Source organism: Cyrtonyx montezumae, unplaced genomic scaffold (genome assembly GCF_038088225.1).
Source record: "Cyrtonyx montezumae isolate F1298 unplaced genomic scaffold, pur_monq_1.0 scaffold_3, whole genome shotgun sequence".
Classification (NCBI taxonomy): Eukaryota; Metazoa; Chordata; class Aves; order Galliformes; family Odontophoridae; genus Cyrtonyx; species Cyrtonyx montezumae.
In genome coordinates this window covers 33,498,926-33,510,392 of record NW_027072034.1, presented here as the reverse complement: position 1 = coordinate 33,510,392, position 11,467 = coordinate 33,498,926, and the positions used below count along the sequence as shown (strand labels likewise).

Genomic DNA, 11,467 nt, shown 5'->3' with positions numbered 1-11,467 from the left:
TCTCTGTAATTTATGCTATATTTAATGGTACTAATTTCTCATGCTCATCTATCAATTTCCAATCTTCCTCTCACTAACCTGAATTCAGTTTTTCAGTTCTTATTCTTGCTGATGGTTGAAATTCTCTCTCATAAGTATTGCTCAACAGATCTACTGAATACTTAAGGAGCATTTCCTGTAAAATTCATCTGAAATTTTCCTAGTTAATTTCCCCAGACTGTGTCAAGCAGTGTGCGAATAGAGAAACAATAGAAATAGATTATCTTCCTCCTTATTTTATGACTGAACAGAACACTCAACTACCAGGATGACCTAAAAGGAGTAGACTTCTCTCAACGTATTACAAAAGACATGTACACCCTCTGTCTAGAACTACAAGTTAATGACCATTACGGTTCTGTGTTTAGTTATGGCTGTACTAAAAACTGCTGTTAAACATGACATCCTGTGATGATTAAAATCCTTGTTAGAGTTTTAATTTGATATTAAATAGTTAGATAATATTTACCTAAGCTAGGCGTTAGCAATATCCATTTACAAGTATTTCTGTTTTAAAAGGTATACATTTCATTCCTGAGAATGAAAAGTAGATACTAGATACCACTAGTAATGCATTTGGCTTGAGGGTATTTTGTGAATGGGTAAGGATTTCATACCTTAGATATCATGTAAGAATTAAAACAAATGGAAAAAAATATTATGGTCATCCTACATCTTATGGTTCCACAGGAACTGATAAATTCCTGTACTAAGAATGTATGACTAAACCAAAGGACTCAGATGGGGGAAAATCTAGTATTAGATCTCTTAAGATGTTTTTTTGTATTTTTTTTTCCCCAGATATTTTGTATTCATTAAGAATGTCTTCCTGCAGTGAACTCTCACTCAAATTCCTGCAGCTGATTCTCATATACAGTAACGTCACTTAAAGCATTTGCAACTCATTATCAACAACATTTGTTCTAGCAGAGACAGAATATGACAGACATCCATAAAACCAGAAAAGCGATGGGGAAGGTGAGCCTGAAATGAAACTTCTCTACACTTTGCTATTTCTAATGATTGTAGAACAAGACATCTCTGAGAAATACATTTGAAGCAGACAAAGGAATACCTATTCACACATTAAATTTTAATTATAAGGTTTACTTTCTCGCCAGTAGGTCCTGAATTTCTCATTCCGGAGAAACACATGTTGAGGGGGTTCAGGGATGGACAGATTCCAAAAGAGTTCGAATGGTTTCAGGGAGGAGAGAGACAATAGGGACACTACACAAAATTGCCTAGTTTTGTTTTCCAGCTCACAAAGAGTTCAAACTGCTGATTGCTGGGAATAGAGAGGGCTCAGAAGGGGACAGATCACTCCCTCTAAAACTACTTCCTAATTGCCTGTATTGGAAATAGGGTGTGAGGTTAGTGGACCTTGACCTTACCTAATGCAGACTTCTTAAGCCACTATGATACGTGTCAGTGACAACCAGCACCAGCCCCATTATTTAAGGAAGTCTATTTCAAGATCATATTCTTTGGATGGCACATTCAGGTATTCTTTAGCATATTTAATTTTAGTTCTTGGGAGTCTGAAAGTTCAAATGCATTTCATCTATATGAAGCATATTCTGAAGCAATTTATTATGTTTTGAGACCTGTCACTTCAATGTCAATCTTGACAGTATGAGAAGTTCTGCACTGAAGTAATGCATACAGAACAGAAGGCCAGACACCTGCCCAGACGAGTTTGACCTAATAAGCCCTTCAGAGAGGGATTTAGCTGCTGATACAGATGCCTAAATTTAGGACACTGCAGTCAAGATATCTGTACACAAGCTAGGTGTTTAAACATCCATTACAGTCAGGGGAAGTTTGGTCAATAGGTAATGGTGTTAAGGAGAATTCGTAGCATTATAAAGTAAACTCTAACATTTTCTTAGCTGAATTACCTCAGGCTCAGATGACCATATTCCTTAGATCTCCAGTGATGGTGGCAGAAGCTCAGACACCCAGCTGGCATGTGAAGGCCAAAATTTGGAGTAGGTTAATGGGGAAATGGACTCATTCACACTTTCAGTTAAATCTTGTAGAGTAATAAATAATTAATTTGTGCTGGATGGATTTGGTATGTTCTGGAGCCCTAGATCTCCCTCATATCAATCAATGAATGTTCCTTCTGTGAAAGGAATGATTTTTTCAGGAGAGCCTGGTGCTTTAGGATGTATACAAGTCATCAGATATCTTCTGTAACATCAGCTAGCAGCCTAGCTAAAATTACCCTTCTTAGACAACAGAGGAACTATATCTTGGCACATGAAATCTTGACCTGAAGTGAACAGCCAAGCAAGTTCTTGAGATTTGCATGATTGTCTTTTATTATTTTTTTTCAGAAGATTTTTTAAATGGTAGATATTTTCTCTCTAAAAGGCTATGGCTATGTCTACATGACAACCTGCAGTTTCCTAAAGGCTTGGAGTTATTGCAAGTCTCAAGAACTGCTTAAAACTTGACTTGCAGCTTTGATATCTGCCTCTGTGGGGATGTGGGTGTAGTATGTAGGACAGGAGCGTGACTTTGTGGGGCTATCTGAATGGAAAAAGCAATCAGGGCTTGAGGTTGGGACCACAGCTCTCACTCATTGTACTGTGTTTACACCATACTCAGCCTCTGCAGCCACACTTGTGTAAACAAAGTAATCCCCCTGTGCGTGATAAGATGCACCATCAAAGACAGGATAACTGAAAACAAACCTGAATATATCCATGAGGATATAGCCTATCTGATTTGGATTACTGAAACAAAAAATACTCACAAAGCAGCTCTGGAATGCATTGCTCCCAGAGCAGAATTACGGAGGCAGTTTGGCTCCTTGTGCTCTATCCCAACACGCAGGAGGGGCTGTTGAACACTGTCTTTCTTTAGCAGCCAAAGACCAGAACTGGGCTTTATGTAATTCGGCTGTCCTACATTTATCTCTACCTGGCAACGACTTTGCCGTGCTGGCTGCGTGCTGCACGTTTTGTACTTCATCTGTAGCAGCTTTCTCTTTGCATTTAGATCTGAGAACATAATAATGTCAGATCTTATGCTTAAGATCTAACTGAATGGAGTTGATGTCATCTCATTTCCTTCCCCTAAACCACTTGGCATCATCTTGCCTTTGTCTCAGATGTGGGCTTTTTGTCTTCGTGCTTAAGTCCTAGCACAATTTGTCTTTCTCATTTCTTGACGATTCATCATTGATGGTGATTTGGAAATCAGTGTTTTGAAGAGGTGAGGCAAAAAATCTGAGATGTAGGGAGGTGAGCTGCCAGAGGCAGAAAGACAGCTCCCTGAATGTCAGCCTTACGCTCAAATCTCACCAAAGCGCTCACATCACTAAGGCACACTGAATCCCTGCAAGCCTTAACACGTACCTCCCACCAACTCTCTGCACCTCGTCCTGGGTGCTTGTTCTCTCCTTCTCTCCATTCCAGGCATCTTCTGCTGGCCTCTTCATCCTCACTGCACGCCTTGCTGATACATTGCCCACACCCTTTGCTCTACCTGCCTTTCCATTTGCTCCCTTCCCTACTGGCATGGAGAGATTCCATGTCATCTTTCGATGTCCATCTTGTACTGTTGCAGTTGTACAACACACACAGATTTTTGTTTGAATAGCAAACTGTACTCAGCTTCCACTGTGAATAGGCAGCTGCCTAGGGCAGGCGCGCTCACAGAAAAGATCTTTGCTTTCTCTCTTTCTAAAAATAATCAAAGAAAGGGAAAAGTCAAAAGCTCATCATGCCCCAAAGAAATGTCTGCATAGCCACAGAAAACCTTCAAATATAGAAAACAAGACAGAGCAGCAGGAGTAGAAAATTTTCAGATCAAAGGTTTAGAGAATGTGAAGTTCTGTTTGTGGGATGTAGAGCCAGAGATGTTTGCTCTTCTCAGAAAAAGAAAACAGGCCAGTACACTCCTGTCAATGCCATGGTGCCATCAGCATTTGAAAGCTGAATGCCACTCCTGCTTGTTGCAAGAGTTAGGGCAAGGGTTACTTGAACTGAAATGAAGCTTTCTGGCTATTTCACTCACTCAAGTAAGGCAGATGGGGATACTTAGGCCTAATTTGGGGGAGGCATTTTAAGGTAGACATTCAATTCTGCCTACAGCAGCATGGATCCCCTTGGGTCAAATAATCATCAGTCAATTCCCATCGATTTTTTTACAGGTATTGGTTTCACCAGGCAGAAACTGAGACATGCTCACTGTCACAATGCTGGACACATGTGGTGTGTCATGCACAGCCTGAATTCTGTGGGGTTTTGGTGGTTTGTTTTGTAAAGCCCATTGAGAAATATTTATCCCTGGGAGGAGGAGAGGTAAGACTGAGACAGGTTAGGTCATTTACTGCTGGTTTTCTATAGCACTGTCAAACTTACTTGATAGCACCAGCAACATTACCACATGTTCTGTGGAACATGAAGTAATGCACCTAGCAAGGACTGCACACTGAAAATGAAACTGGATGGTTACCATATTTACAACAGTTTTCAAGCAGTACAAACATCTGACTACATTTTTAAGGGCAAGGAGGATATCTTTAAACAAACATGCTTCCTTCCCGCAAGTAATGGATTGCAATAGCAACTGGCAGAAAAGCTCAGCTGTTCTTTCAGTTTTCTTTGTGGCTTCATGGCTTTTAGCTCTAACAAAAACATTTAATAAAAGGTAGTACATTTTGTTGTAGGGAAGTTGACAACGTTTATTATTATTATTTTAGCCTACATTTACTTTCAGAACTCTAGAGCATTTTGAAACATTTCCTCTTGGTGTTCAAGCTTTCTCTGATGGATTCCCCGTTCCCCTTTCAGAATGGTTATTTTTTTTGTGTGTGCACAAAAAAAATGAAAAAAATGAGATGGAAAAAGAAAACAATATTGAGCTCATGTATCTGAAATTTATCATGAACTTGATATCTTAAAGACTCAAGAGCCACTGTAACACATTAGAGAAGGAAAAGAGAGTAAAACGGAGAACACCATCATGCACCGGTAATGATTTAGTGTTTGCCTACTTGGGTTGCCTGTCCAATACTGTGTGCATTCCTCATCCTCACTTTCAAGGAGCTGAGGAAAACGATCAGAGAAGAGCAGAAAAGATTATCAAAAATATGGAGAAGTTTCCATGCAAGGAACAAAGAAGCAGCCTTTGGCTTTTCAGCCTGGAAGACGGTTGACAGAAAGGGATTATGACATTGGTCTAGAAGGCTGTGAGCAGTATGAAAGTAAAGAGGAACTGAGTATTCTCTTCCTCTTCCAACATGAGAATGAAGAGACACCAAATAAAGCTAGCTGGTTCAAAATGAGCAAAACCAGATGGCTCTTCATAAAGTGTATAGTTAAGCAGCAGGGTTCCCTGCAGGAAGATGTTGCCTGCAGTGGTTACACGGGCATAAGGAGAGATTCAGAGTAAAAACTATCGACGGCTGAGAGAGCACTCCAGAGAAGTGCGTGATTGTGCTATTCTTACTTCCTCGCATATCTTTTCTGGTGATAGAGGCAGAATACTTTGGTCTGGTCCTGCATAGTTGTTCTTATTTTCATAATTGCTTCCTGATAGAGTTATCTAAGTTCCTTTCTTTGACCCAGATAGGAATAGGGCTGTTATTACATATATGTCTGTTTGTAAAAAGGTGCTGATGTCAATGATTTGCTGAAATACATTCAGCAAATCTAACCAGCAGACTACTTTGGCATTAAGAGCAGGAAAAGATTATAAGAGTGTTAGGAACAAGGGAGTAATTTAGTTTTAGGGTCAATTTTAGGGTCTTGCAATAACTGACACTGCAATAACACAGTCCGTGAAACTCCTATATTGAAAAAGTCGTCATCTGTGTAAAACCAAGTTCTGTTCAGTGCAGATGATGGACTGCTGTCCTCTTCACTCTATCCTGGCAGAAACATGTACCTGAGCAATGTTAGCATCAAGAAGCTTGAGACTCAGCCCTCGTCTGAATCACACAGGTACAGACTTCCCTGCAGAGACCCGCCTCCGACACGGAGCCCTTTGGAAAACATTTTGCTGTATTTAGCATTTCATTAAAAGTGTTGTGTAAAATGAATTCTCCGTTACTCTGTGCTGCTCATCTGCATGTAATACCAATGGTAATTGATTTTCTGATTGTGCATGAACTGCTAATATAAAACCTCTGCAAAAAGCTTACAGGTGAAATCCATTTTCCCTGCAGACAGCCTATATAATCTGGTTTTACACATTTAAAGGACCTGTGATGGCAGTGGGCCCGGCACCCCACCTCCTGCATCATCCTACTGAGTGAGATTGGCACCTGTCCAGCTTCCTCACAGCCATCTCAATGGACGTGGCCCTGACCAGGCCCTTCCTACCACCTCACCCTCATCCCCTCTGTCTCTCAGACACGTTTTTTCAATACGAGGTTGCTAACGCACCCCCTCACAGGCGGCTCTGTTAACTGCATATTCTTCCACTTAGACAAGAGAAACAAAAGGCACTGTGTGTTTGTGTCCACACACACAGCTGTGTTTGTGTCTGGCTGGGAACGGCCCAGCCTGACGCAGCTCCCGCTTCCAGTTGTCAATGGGAGCACATCGGCGGGGCGGCGGGCCCACATCTGTGCACGATTACTGTGCGATGTCGGCATCAGGCCCTGCCTGTTCCTCTGCAAAAACAGCTGAGGGCAAATATTGCCTACAGGATCTGCTGATGCTCGAACACTGCAATTACTCCTGAAATCTAACCTAATTACAGTTGCTGAAGAATTCTCTCCATCCTCTCTGGCTCATTTACAACTCTCCTACATTCTCCTTTACGACTCCTTTCTTTGAGTCAATATTTACCTCCATAACTCTCTCTTCCTCTGCTCCCTCCCCTCTGCAGTGCTCCATGTGAGCAGAGCAGCACAGCCTCCCCCACCAGCCTGCACCGGTGTCGAACGTGGCTCTAAGGTGTCAGAGTCAAAGCTTTGACTTTGCAAAAGCAACAGAACCACCTCACCAGATTTGGCATTAGTGAAATTGTTTGCTGGAGTTGTGTTTGTTGTTCAGCACTATCCCACAGTAAAGAGGGGAACTGCAGATGGCCTATCACAAAGAGAAGCTGACGGTGACAAAAACAAACAGGCCACAGACAAGCGCACTGCCAATGACGAAATAGAAAACAATTCAACTTTTTACACTGCCTCATAGTATAGGACAAGGGAAAACGGCTTTAAACTACAATAAAGGAGATTTAGGACAGATGTTAGAAGGAAATTCTTAAGAGGCAGTGAAGCACCGGCGCAGAGAAGCTGTGGTGCCCCATCCCTGGAGGCGCTAAGGGCCAGGTTGGATGGGGCCTTGGGAAGCCTGAGCTGTTGGGGGGCAGCCCAAGGCTTTTAAATCAAGATCAACATTCTTTAAGTTGACAATATGGCACCTGAACAGATGCACTTGGGAAATTTTTCACCCTGGAGGTGCAAGCAGTCAAAATCAGTGGTCATGATAATCCTTTTCCACGTAGAAGAGAATATAATGAGGAAGATCTCGCTGTGTATGCTACAAGCATTCTGGAGCAAAGTCTTCTGAGCTAATGTTTTTGAATTAAGTTTCTAAATTCTAGGATTCACATTTTCTCGGTACTATTTGAAAATAATAAATGGTAAGATCTACATGCAAAGCCAAATCCATATTCCCACAAGTCTGAAGATTTTTGTATTATTTCAGTTATTTACGTAACTTTCACGTTTAATTTTTCAATAGTTTTACTAATCCATGTTAAATGTTTTGTGCTGAAGGTAGGTGCAAGAGCAAAGTGCTTCAGAGGATCGATGAAAGCTGAGAAGAACTTGAAAGAGCAAGCATGGTGTTAAGTAGTGTACCAACAAGGTTGTGAGCAACGGTAGTCAGAAAAAAAGAGAGGTAGCAAGTAACAAAAAATCTGGAAAAAGTATTTGGGATCCTGAGCTGAGGTAGCTACAGGCCTACCTGTCTCCTCCTGAAGTCAGTGGAAAGAGGGATCAGGCTGCTGCTATGGGAAGAAAAGGCAGTGGTAGCTACACCTTCCTAGAGCTTCTGGGAGAGGTAGAAGTCTTTTGAAATACGCAAGAATTAAGATATTTGTAGAGATCTATAGATCCATTAATGCCATTGCTTTCTTTAGCCAAGGTAAAACCAAAGATGTGCTGTGTTTGCACTGAAGCTTCTCCCAGCTGTTCTTAATTCAGTTGTGGCACTGCAGCCCTTCTTCTATCTCACTGAGACTTTTACAGAAAAATAGATCCTTTACTGCTGGTTTCCAGTTTAAAACTCATTTTCTTGAACATCTCCCAAAGCTAACCAAGCTTTAGCAGCCTGCATTTCAGCTCAGAGCCTTTCTCCCAGGTACAGCCAGGGCATAATTTCTTGTTCACATTAACCAGCACAGTCCTGCTGGACAAAGCTTTGCTGTAGAGTGTGATCCTATCCCAGCATAAGTGAGCATAATGCCATGTATGGACTGGCAGGACCAAAGGACAACCAGAGGCTAAGGGGACCATCTTGCTTGTCCCACACCTGATTATTTCCATAGCCTCAAGTTTGGGCTCGCTGGGCTGGTATGCATATTGCTCTGCAGCAGTTGAGTGCATACATGTAACTTGTGCTGCAGAACAGTTTTGATCCGCAGGAAGGCTGCAAACTTTTGGCCACAAGATTGCTGAGCAGTGGTAGAATTTAGGGCTTTCTATACAACCAGCAATTTCTACTCTTACAGACATGAAATCTATTCAAGGTTTAGTCACTGATTTTTCAGCCCTTCTTCCCGCCTCCTCCTAGCATTAACCACTTAAAGAAGACCATCACACCCTCTTCTGAATAAGCTGAAGAATTAAATCCTCAGGTAGGCTGTAAATAAGGCTAAGTTCTTCTAGACAGACTCTTCGGAATAGATCCATTGTTTCCTTAATAATAAACCAAGCTAAGCTAAGTTAAAATCCACATGCTGGCTCTTATTTTGTAATAACCATGCAGGAAAACAGGCAGCTTGGTTTCCTAGCTGCACAGAGCTGAGTATCCATCAAACATCCTCCTCCAGCACTCGGGGCAGCACTGGCAGGGTGCATTTGGCATCCATTTCTCTGTGGCACCTGGTTCAGGTGCATGCTGCCAGGTGATAATGATGCTTCTCCCTCTCCCAGGAACCTGTAAGCTGCAGAATGAGAAATAATGCTGATCCTCTAAAGATTGCTTTTCCCCTGCAGAAATCCCTGCAAGAACTGGTTACAGAAGTGCATTACGTGGGGAAGCAGCTCCCCACATCTGTCTGTCCTGCTCATTAATTAATGCAAGGGTAATGTTAATAAAATTAAACCTTCATCATCGCCTTCTTACTTCAAAATGTCTGAGAATAGCACCATATTCCATGTAAATGGATTTGTTCTTGGAGGATCCTTCTTTTCCACCATGCCCCTTCTCCCACAGTGACTGTAGCACCATTCACATTGATTAGAGGAAGATTATTTGGAGCCCCCCTTTTTCCTTCTATACAACCACCAGCCCAAAAGTAGGCTCCATGTTTAGATCACTGGAGCAGTGATGTCCTGGGGCTGGCTGCTGTCACTTCCCATCCCCCCAGTGGCTCTTGCCTTGGGAGGCACCTATCTGGTGGGTGGTGGTCCATTGGTAGCCCTGGTGCATCTTTTCTGGGCTGCCAAAGTTGTCCAGCCTATTCTGGTTGAAACAAAGGAATTGCGACTTGGGATTGCAACCTCCCGATGTCTGAGAAGCAATTTACCAGTACTTTGTGATTATAAAACGATTTCATTCTTAAAATTGAATACTGGGCTCTATCCCCAATGTTCTTATACGTGGCACCATGGCACCCAGCGGAGTCCCTTGGTTGGCCTCCAAACCAAACACAGCAGCGATAGCATCCAGTTATTTTCCATTGGTGGCTGGATGGGAGGATGGTCCATGGACTTGGAGAAGTCATTTCACCACAGGCTCAGGTATGCACTGGGAAAACCTTGCCATGCTTTCAGCCAACCTGCTGGCGGTGGCCATAATTCAAGTACACACCAGTAACCTAGGGGATGAATGAAGAAATAAACCTTAGCCAGCTTCCCTTTCCATCATGCAGTGAAGGCACTACAAATTCATGGGGAATGCATTAAAACTGAGTACATGCATGTCCCAGCGCTGCCTTTACCACTGTGATACTTTCCTCAGGGTGCTCCCTTTCTCATCTTTGGATATTGTTTTGGGGCAAGTTTTTGGAATGTTTTCAATGGGACCAAAACATCACCTCATGTGGAATATAGTCCTGGAAGGTCCTTTTCTTTACCCTTACAAGGCTTGAAGATTATGTGTTATACTTCATTGAGCAACACAAGAGAAATACCTCCAGAACAGCAATCCCTTTTATTCCACTCCCCATGTATCTGATGCTTTATCCCCTCGGGTGCTACTTGTTTGCCAAAGGATTGTTTAACCACTGTTTGACAATTTCCAAATGGGAAAAACTGCTGGGTTCCATCCAGCGGAAGGGAGGAGCTTTGCAAAGTTTTCTATTTAATCTTGGTTAAAAGTAAACAACTTTACCCTTTCAACATTAGTCATGCCCGCTGGAGAAAGGATGGTGTGAAGGCGTTCAGCAGAAGAGTGTGACAGTTTCCTGTGATGATTCCCGTGTGCGCTGGGGATCGTAGTCACTGGGTATGGTGGCAGGGCGATGGGGGGAGCAGGGCTTGGAAATGGCTCCTGTGTCCCCTGGCTGTGCTCCTAGCCGTCGGGATGGGCAGTGAGGGAGAGTGCTACCCAGTTCCGGTATGCTCCTTGTCTCTGGCTGGCTACTTTTCAGGAGGAGAATTAGGAAAAAAAAAATAGAAAGGAAAAAAAAAAAAAGAAGAAGAAATGATGCAAAGAGAGGAATAAAAAGAATGACCTACTTTGCGAAAAAAAAAAAAAAGAAAATAGAAAAAATAGAGCTCTCTCTCAAGGTTTTGCTCTAATTGCCGGTGCGGCGTTGCATAACCACATCGGGACTTACTGCCTGTTCCCGGCGAGGCCGGGACCTGCTCCGAGCTCGTGGGGTGTCCCCTGCGGGGAAGGTGGGGGGTGGGGGGGAGGGAATGTCCCCCCGCCGCCGGGAGAGGCCGGGCCCGGCTGCACCTGGACGCTGCCCCACCGAGTGTCCCACGGCACGGTCCTGGGGTCAGAGATATGGGATTTAGGGATGTAAAAAAACAGGGACGTAAGGATGAAGGGATGTGGGGATATATGAAGATGTAAGGATGTAGGGATATAGGGAGATAGGGATATAGGGGTGTAGGGATATAGGGGTGTAGGGGTATAGGGACGTGCGGACGCGGGGATATGGCACGTAGGGGCAGCCGGCAGCGCGGCGCGGGGATGCCGCTCCGGACCAGTACAGTAGCCCGGACGCCGGGTTTGCTTGAGGCACTGTGAAGCCATCCCTGATTCAGGGCTGGGTTTTTTGG

At 43.2% G+C, this 11,467-nt stretch overlaps 1 long non-coding RNA gene across 1 annotated transcript; it reads right to left on the bottom strand.

The window, feature by feature from the left end:
• Positions 1-9,728: 9,728 nt before the first annotated feature.
• On the bottom strand, positions 9,729-11,181 carry LOC136051630 (uncharacterized). Its single transcript, XR_010622482.1, has 3 exons — positions 11,017-11,181; positions 10,569-10,816; positions 9,729-10,053 (listed from the first exon to the last, which is right to left on the bottom strand). It is a non-coding gene; the product is annotated as an uncharacterized LOC136051630 (long non-coding RNA).
• Positions 11,182-11,467: the final 286 nt, after the last annotated feature.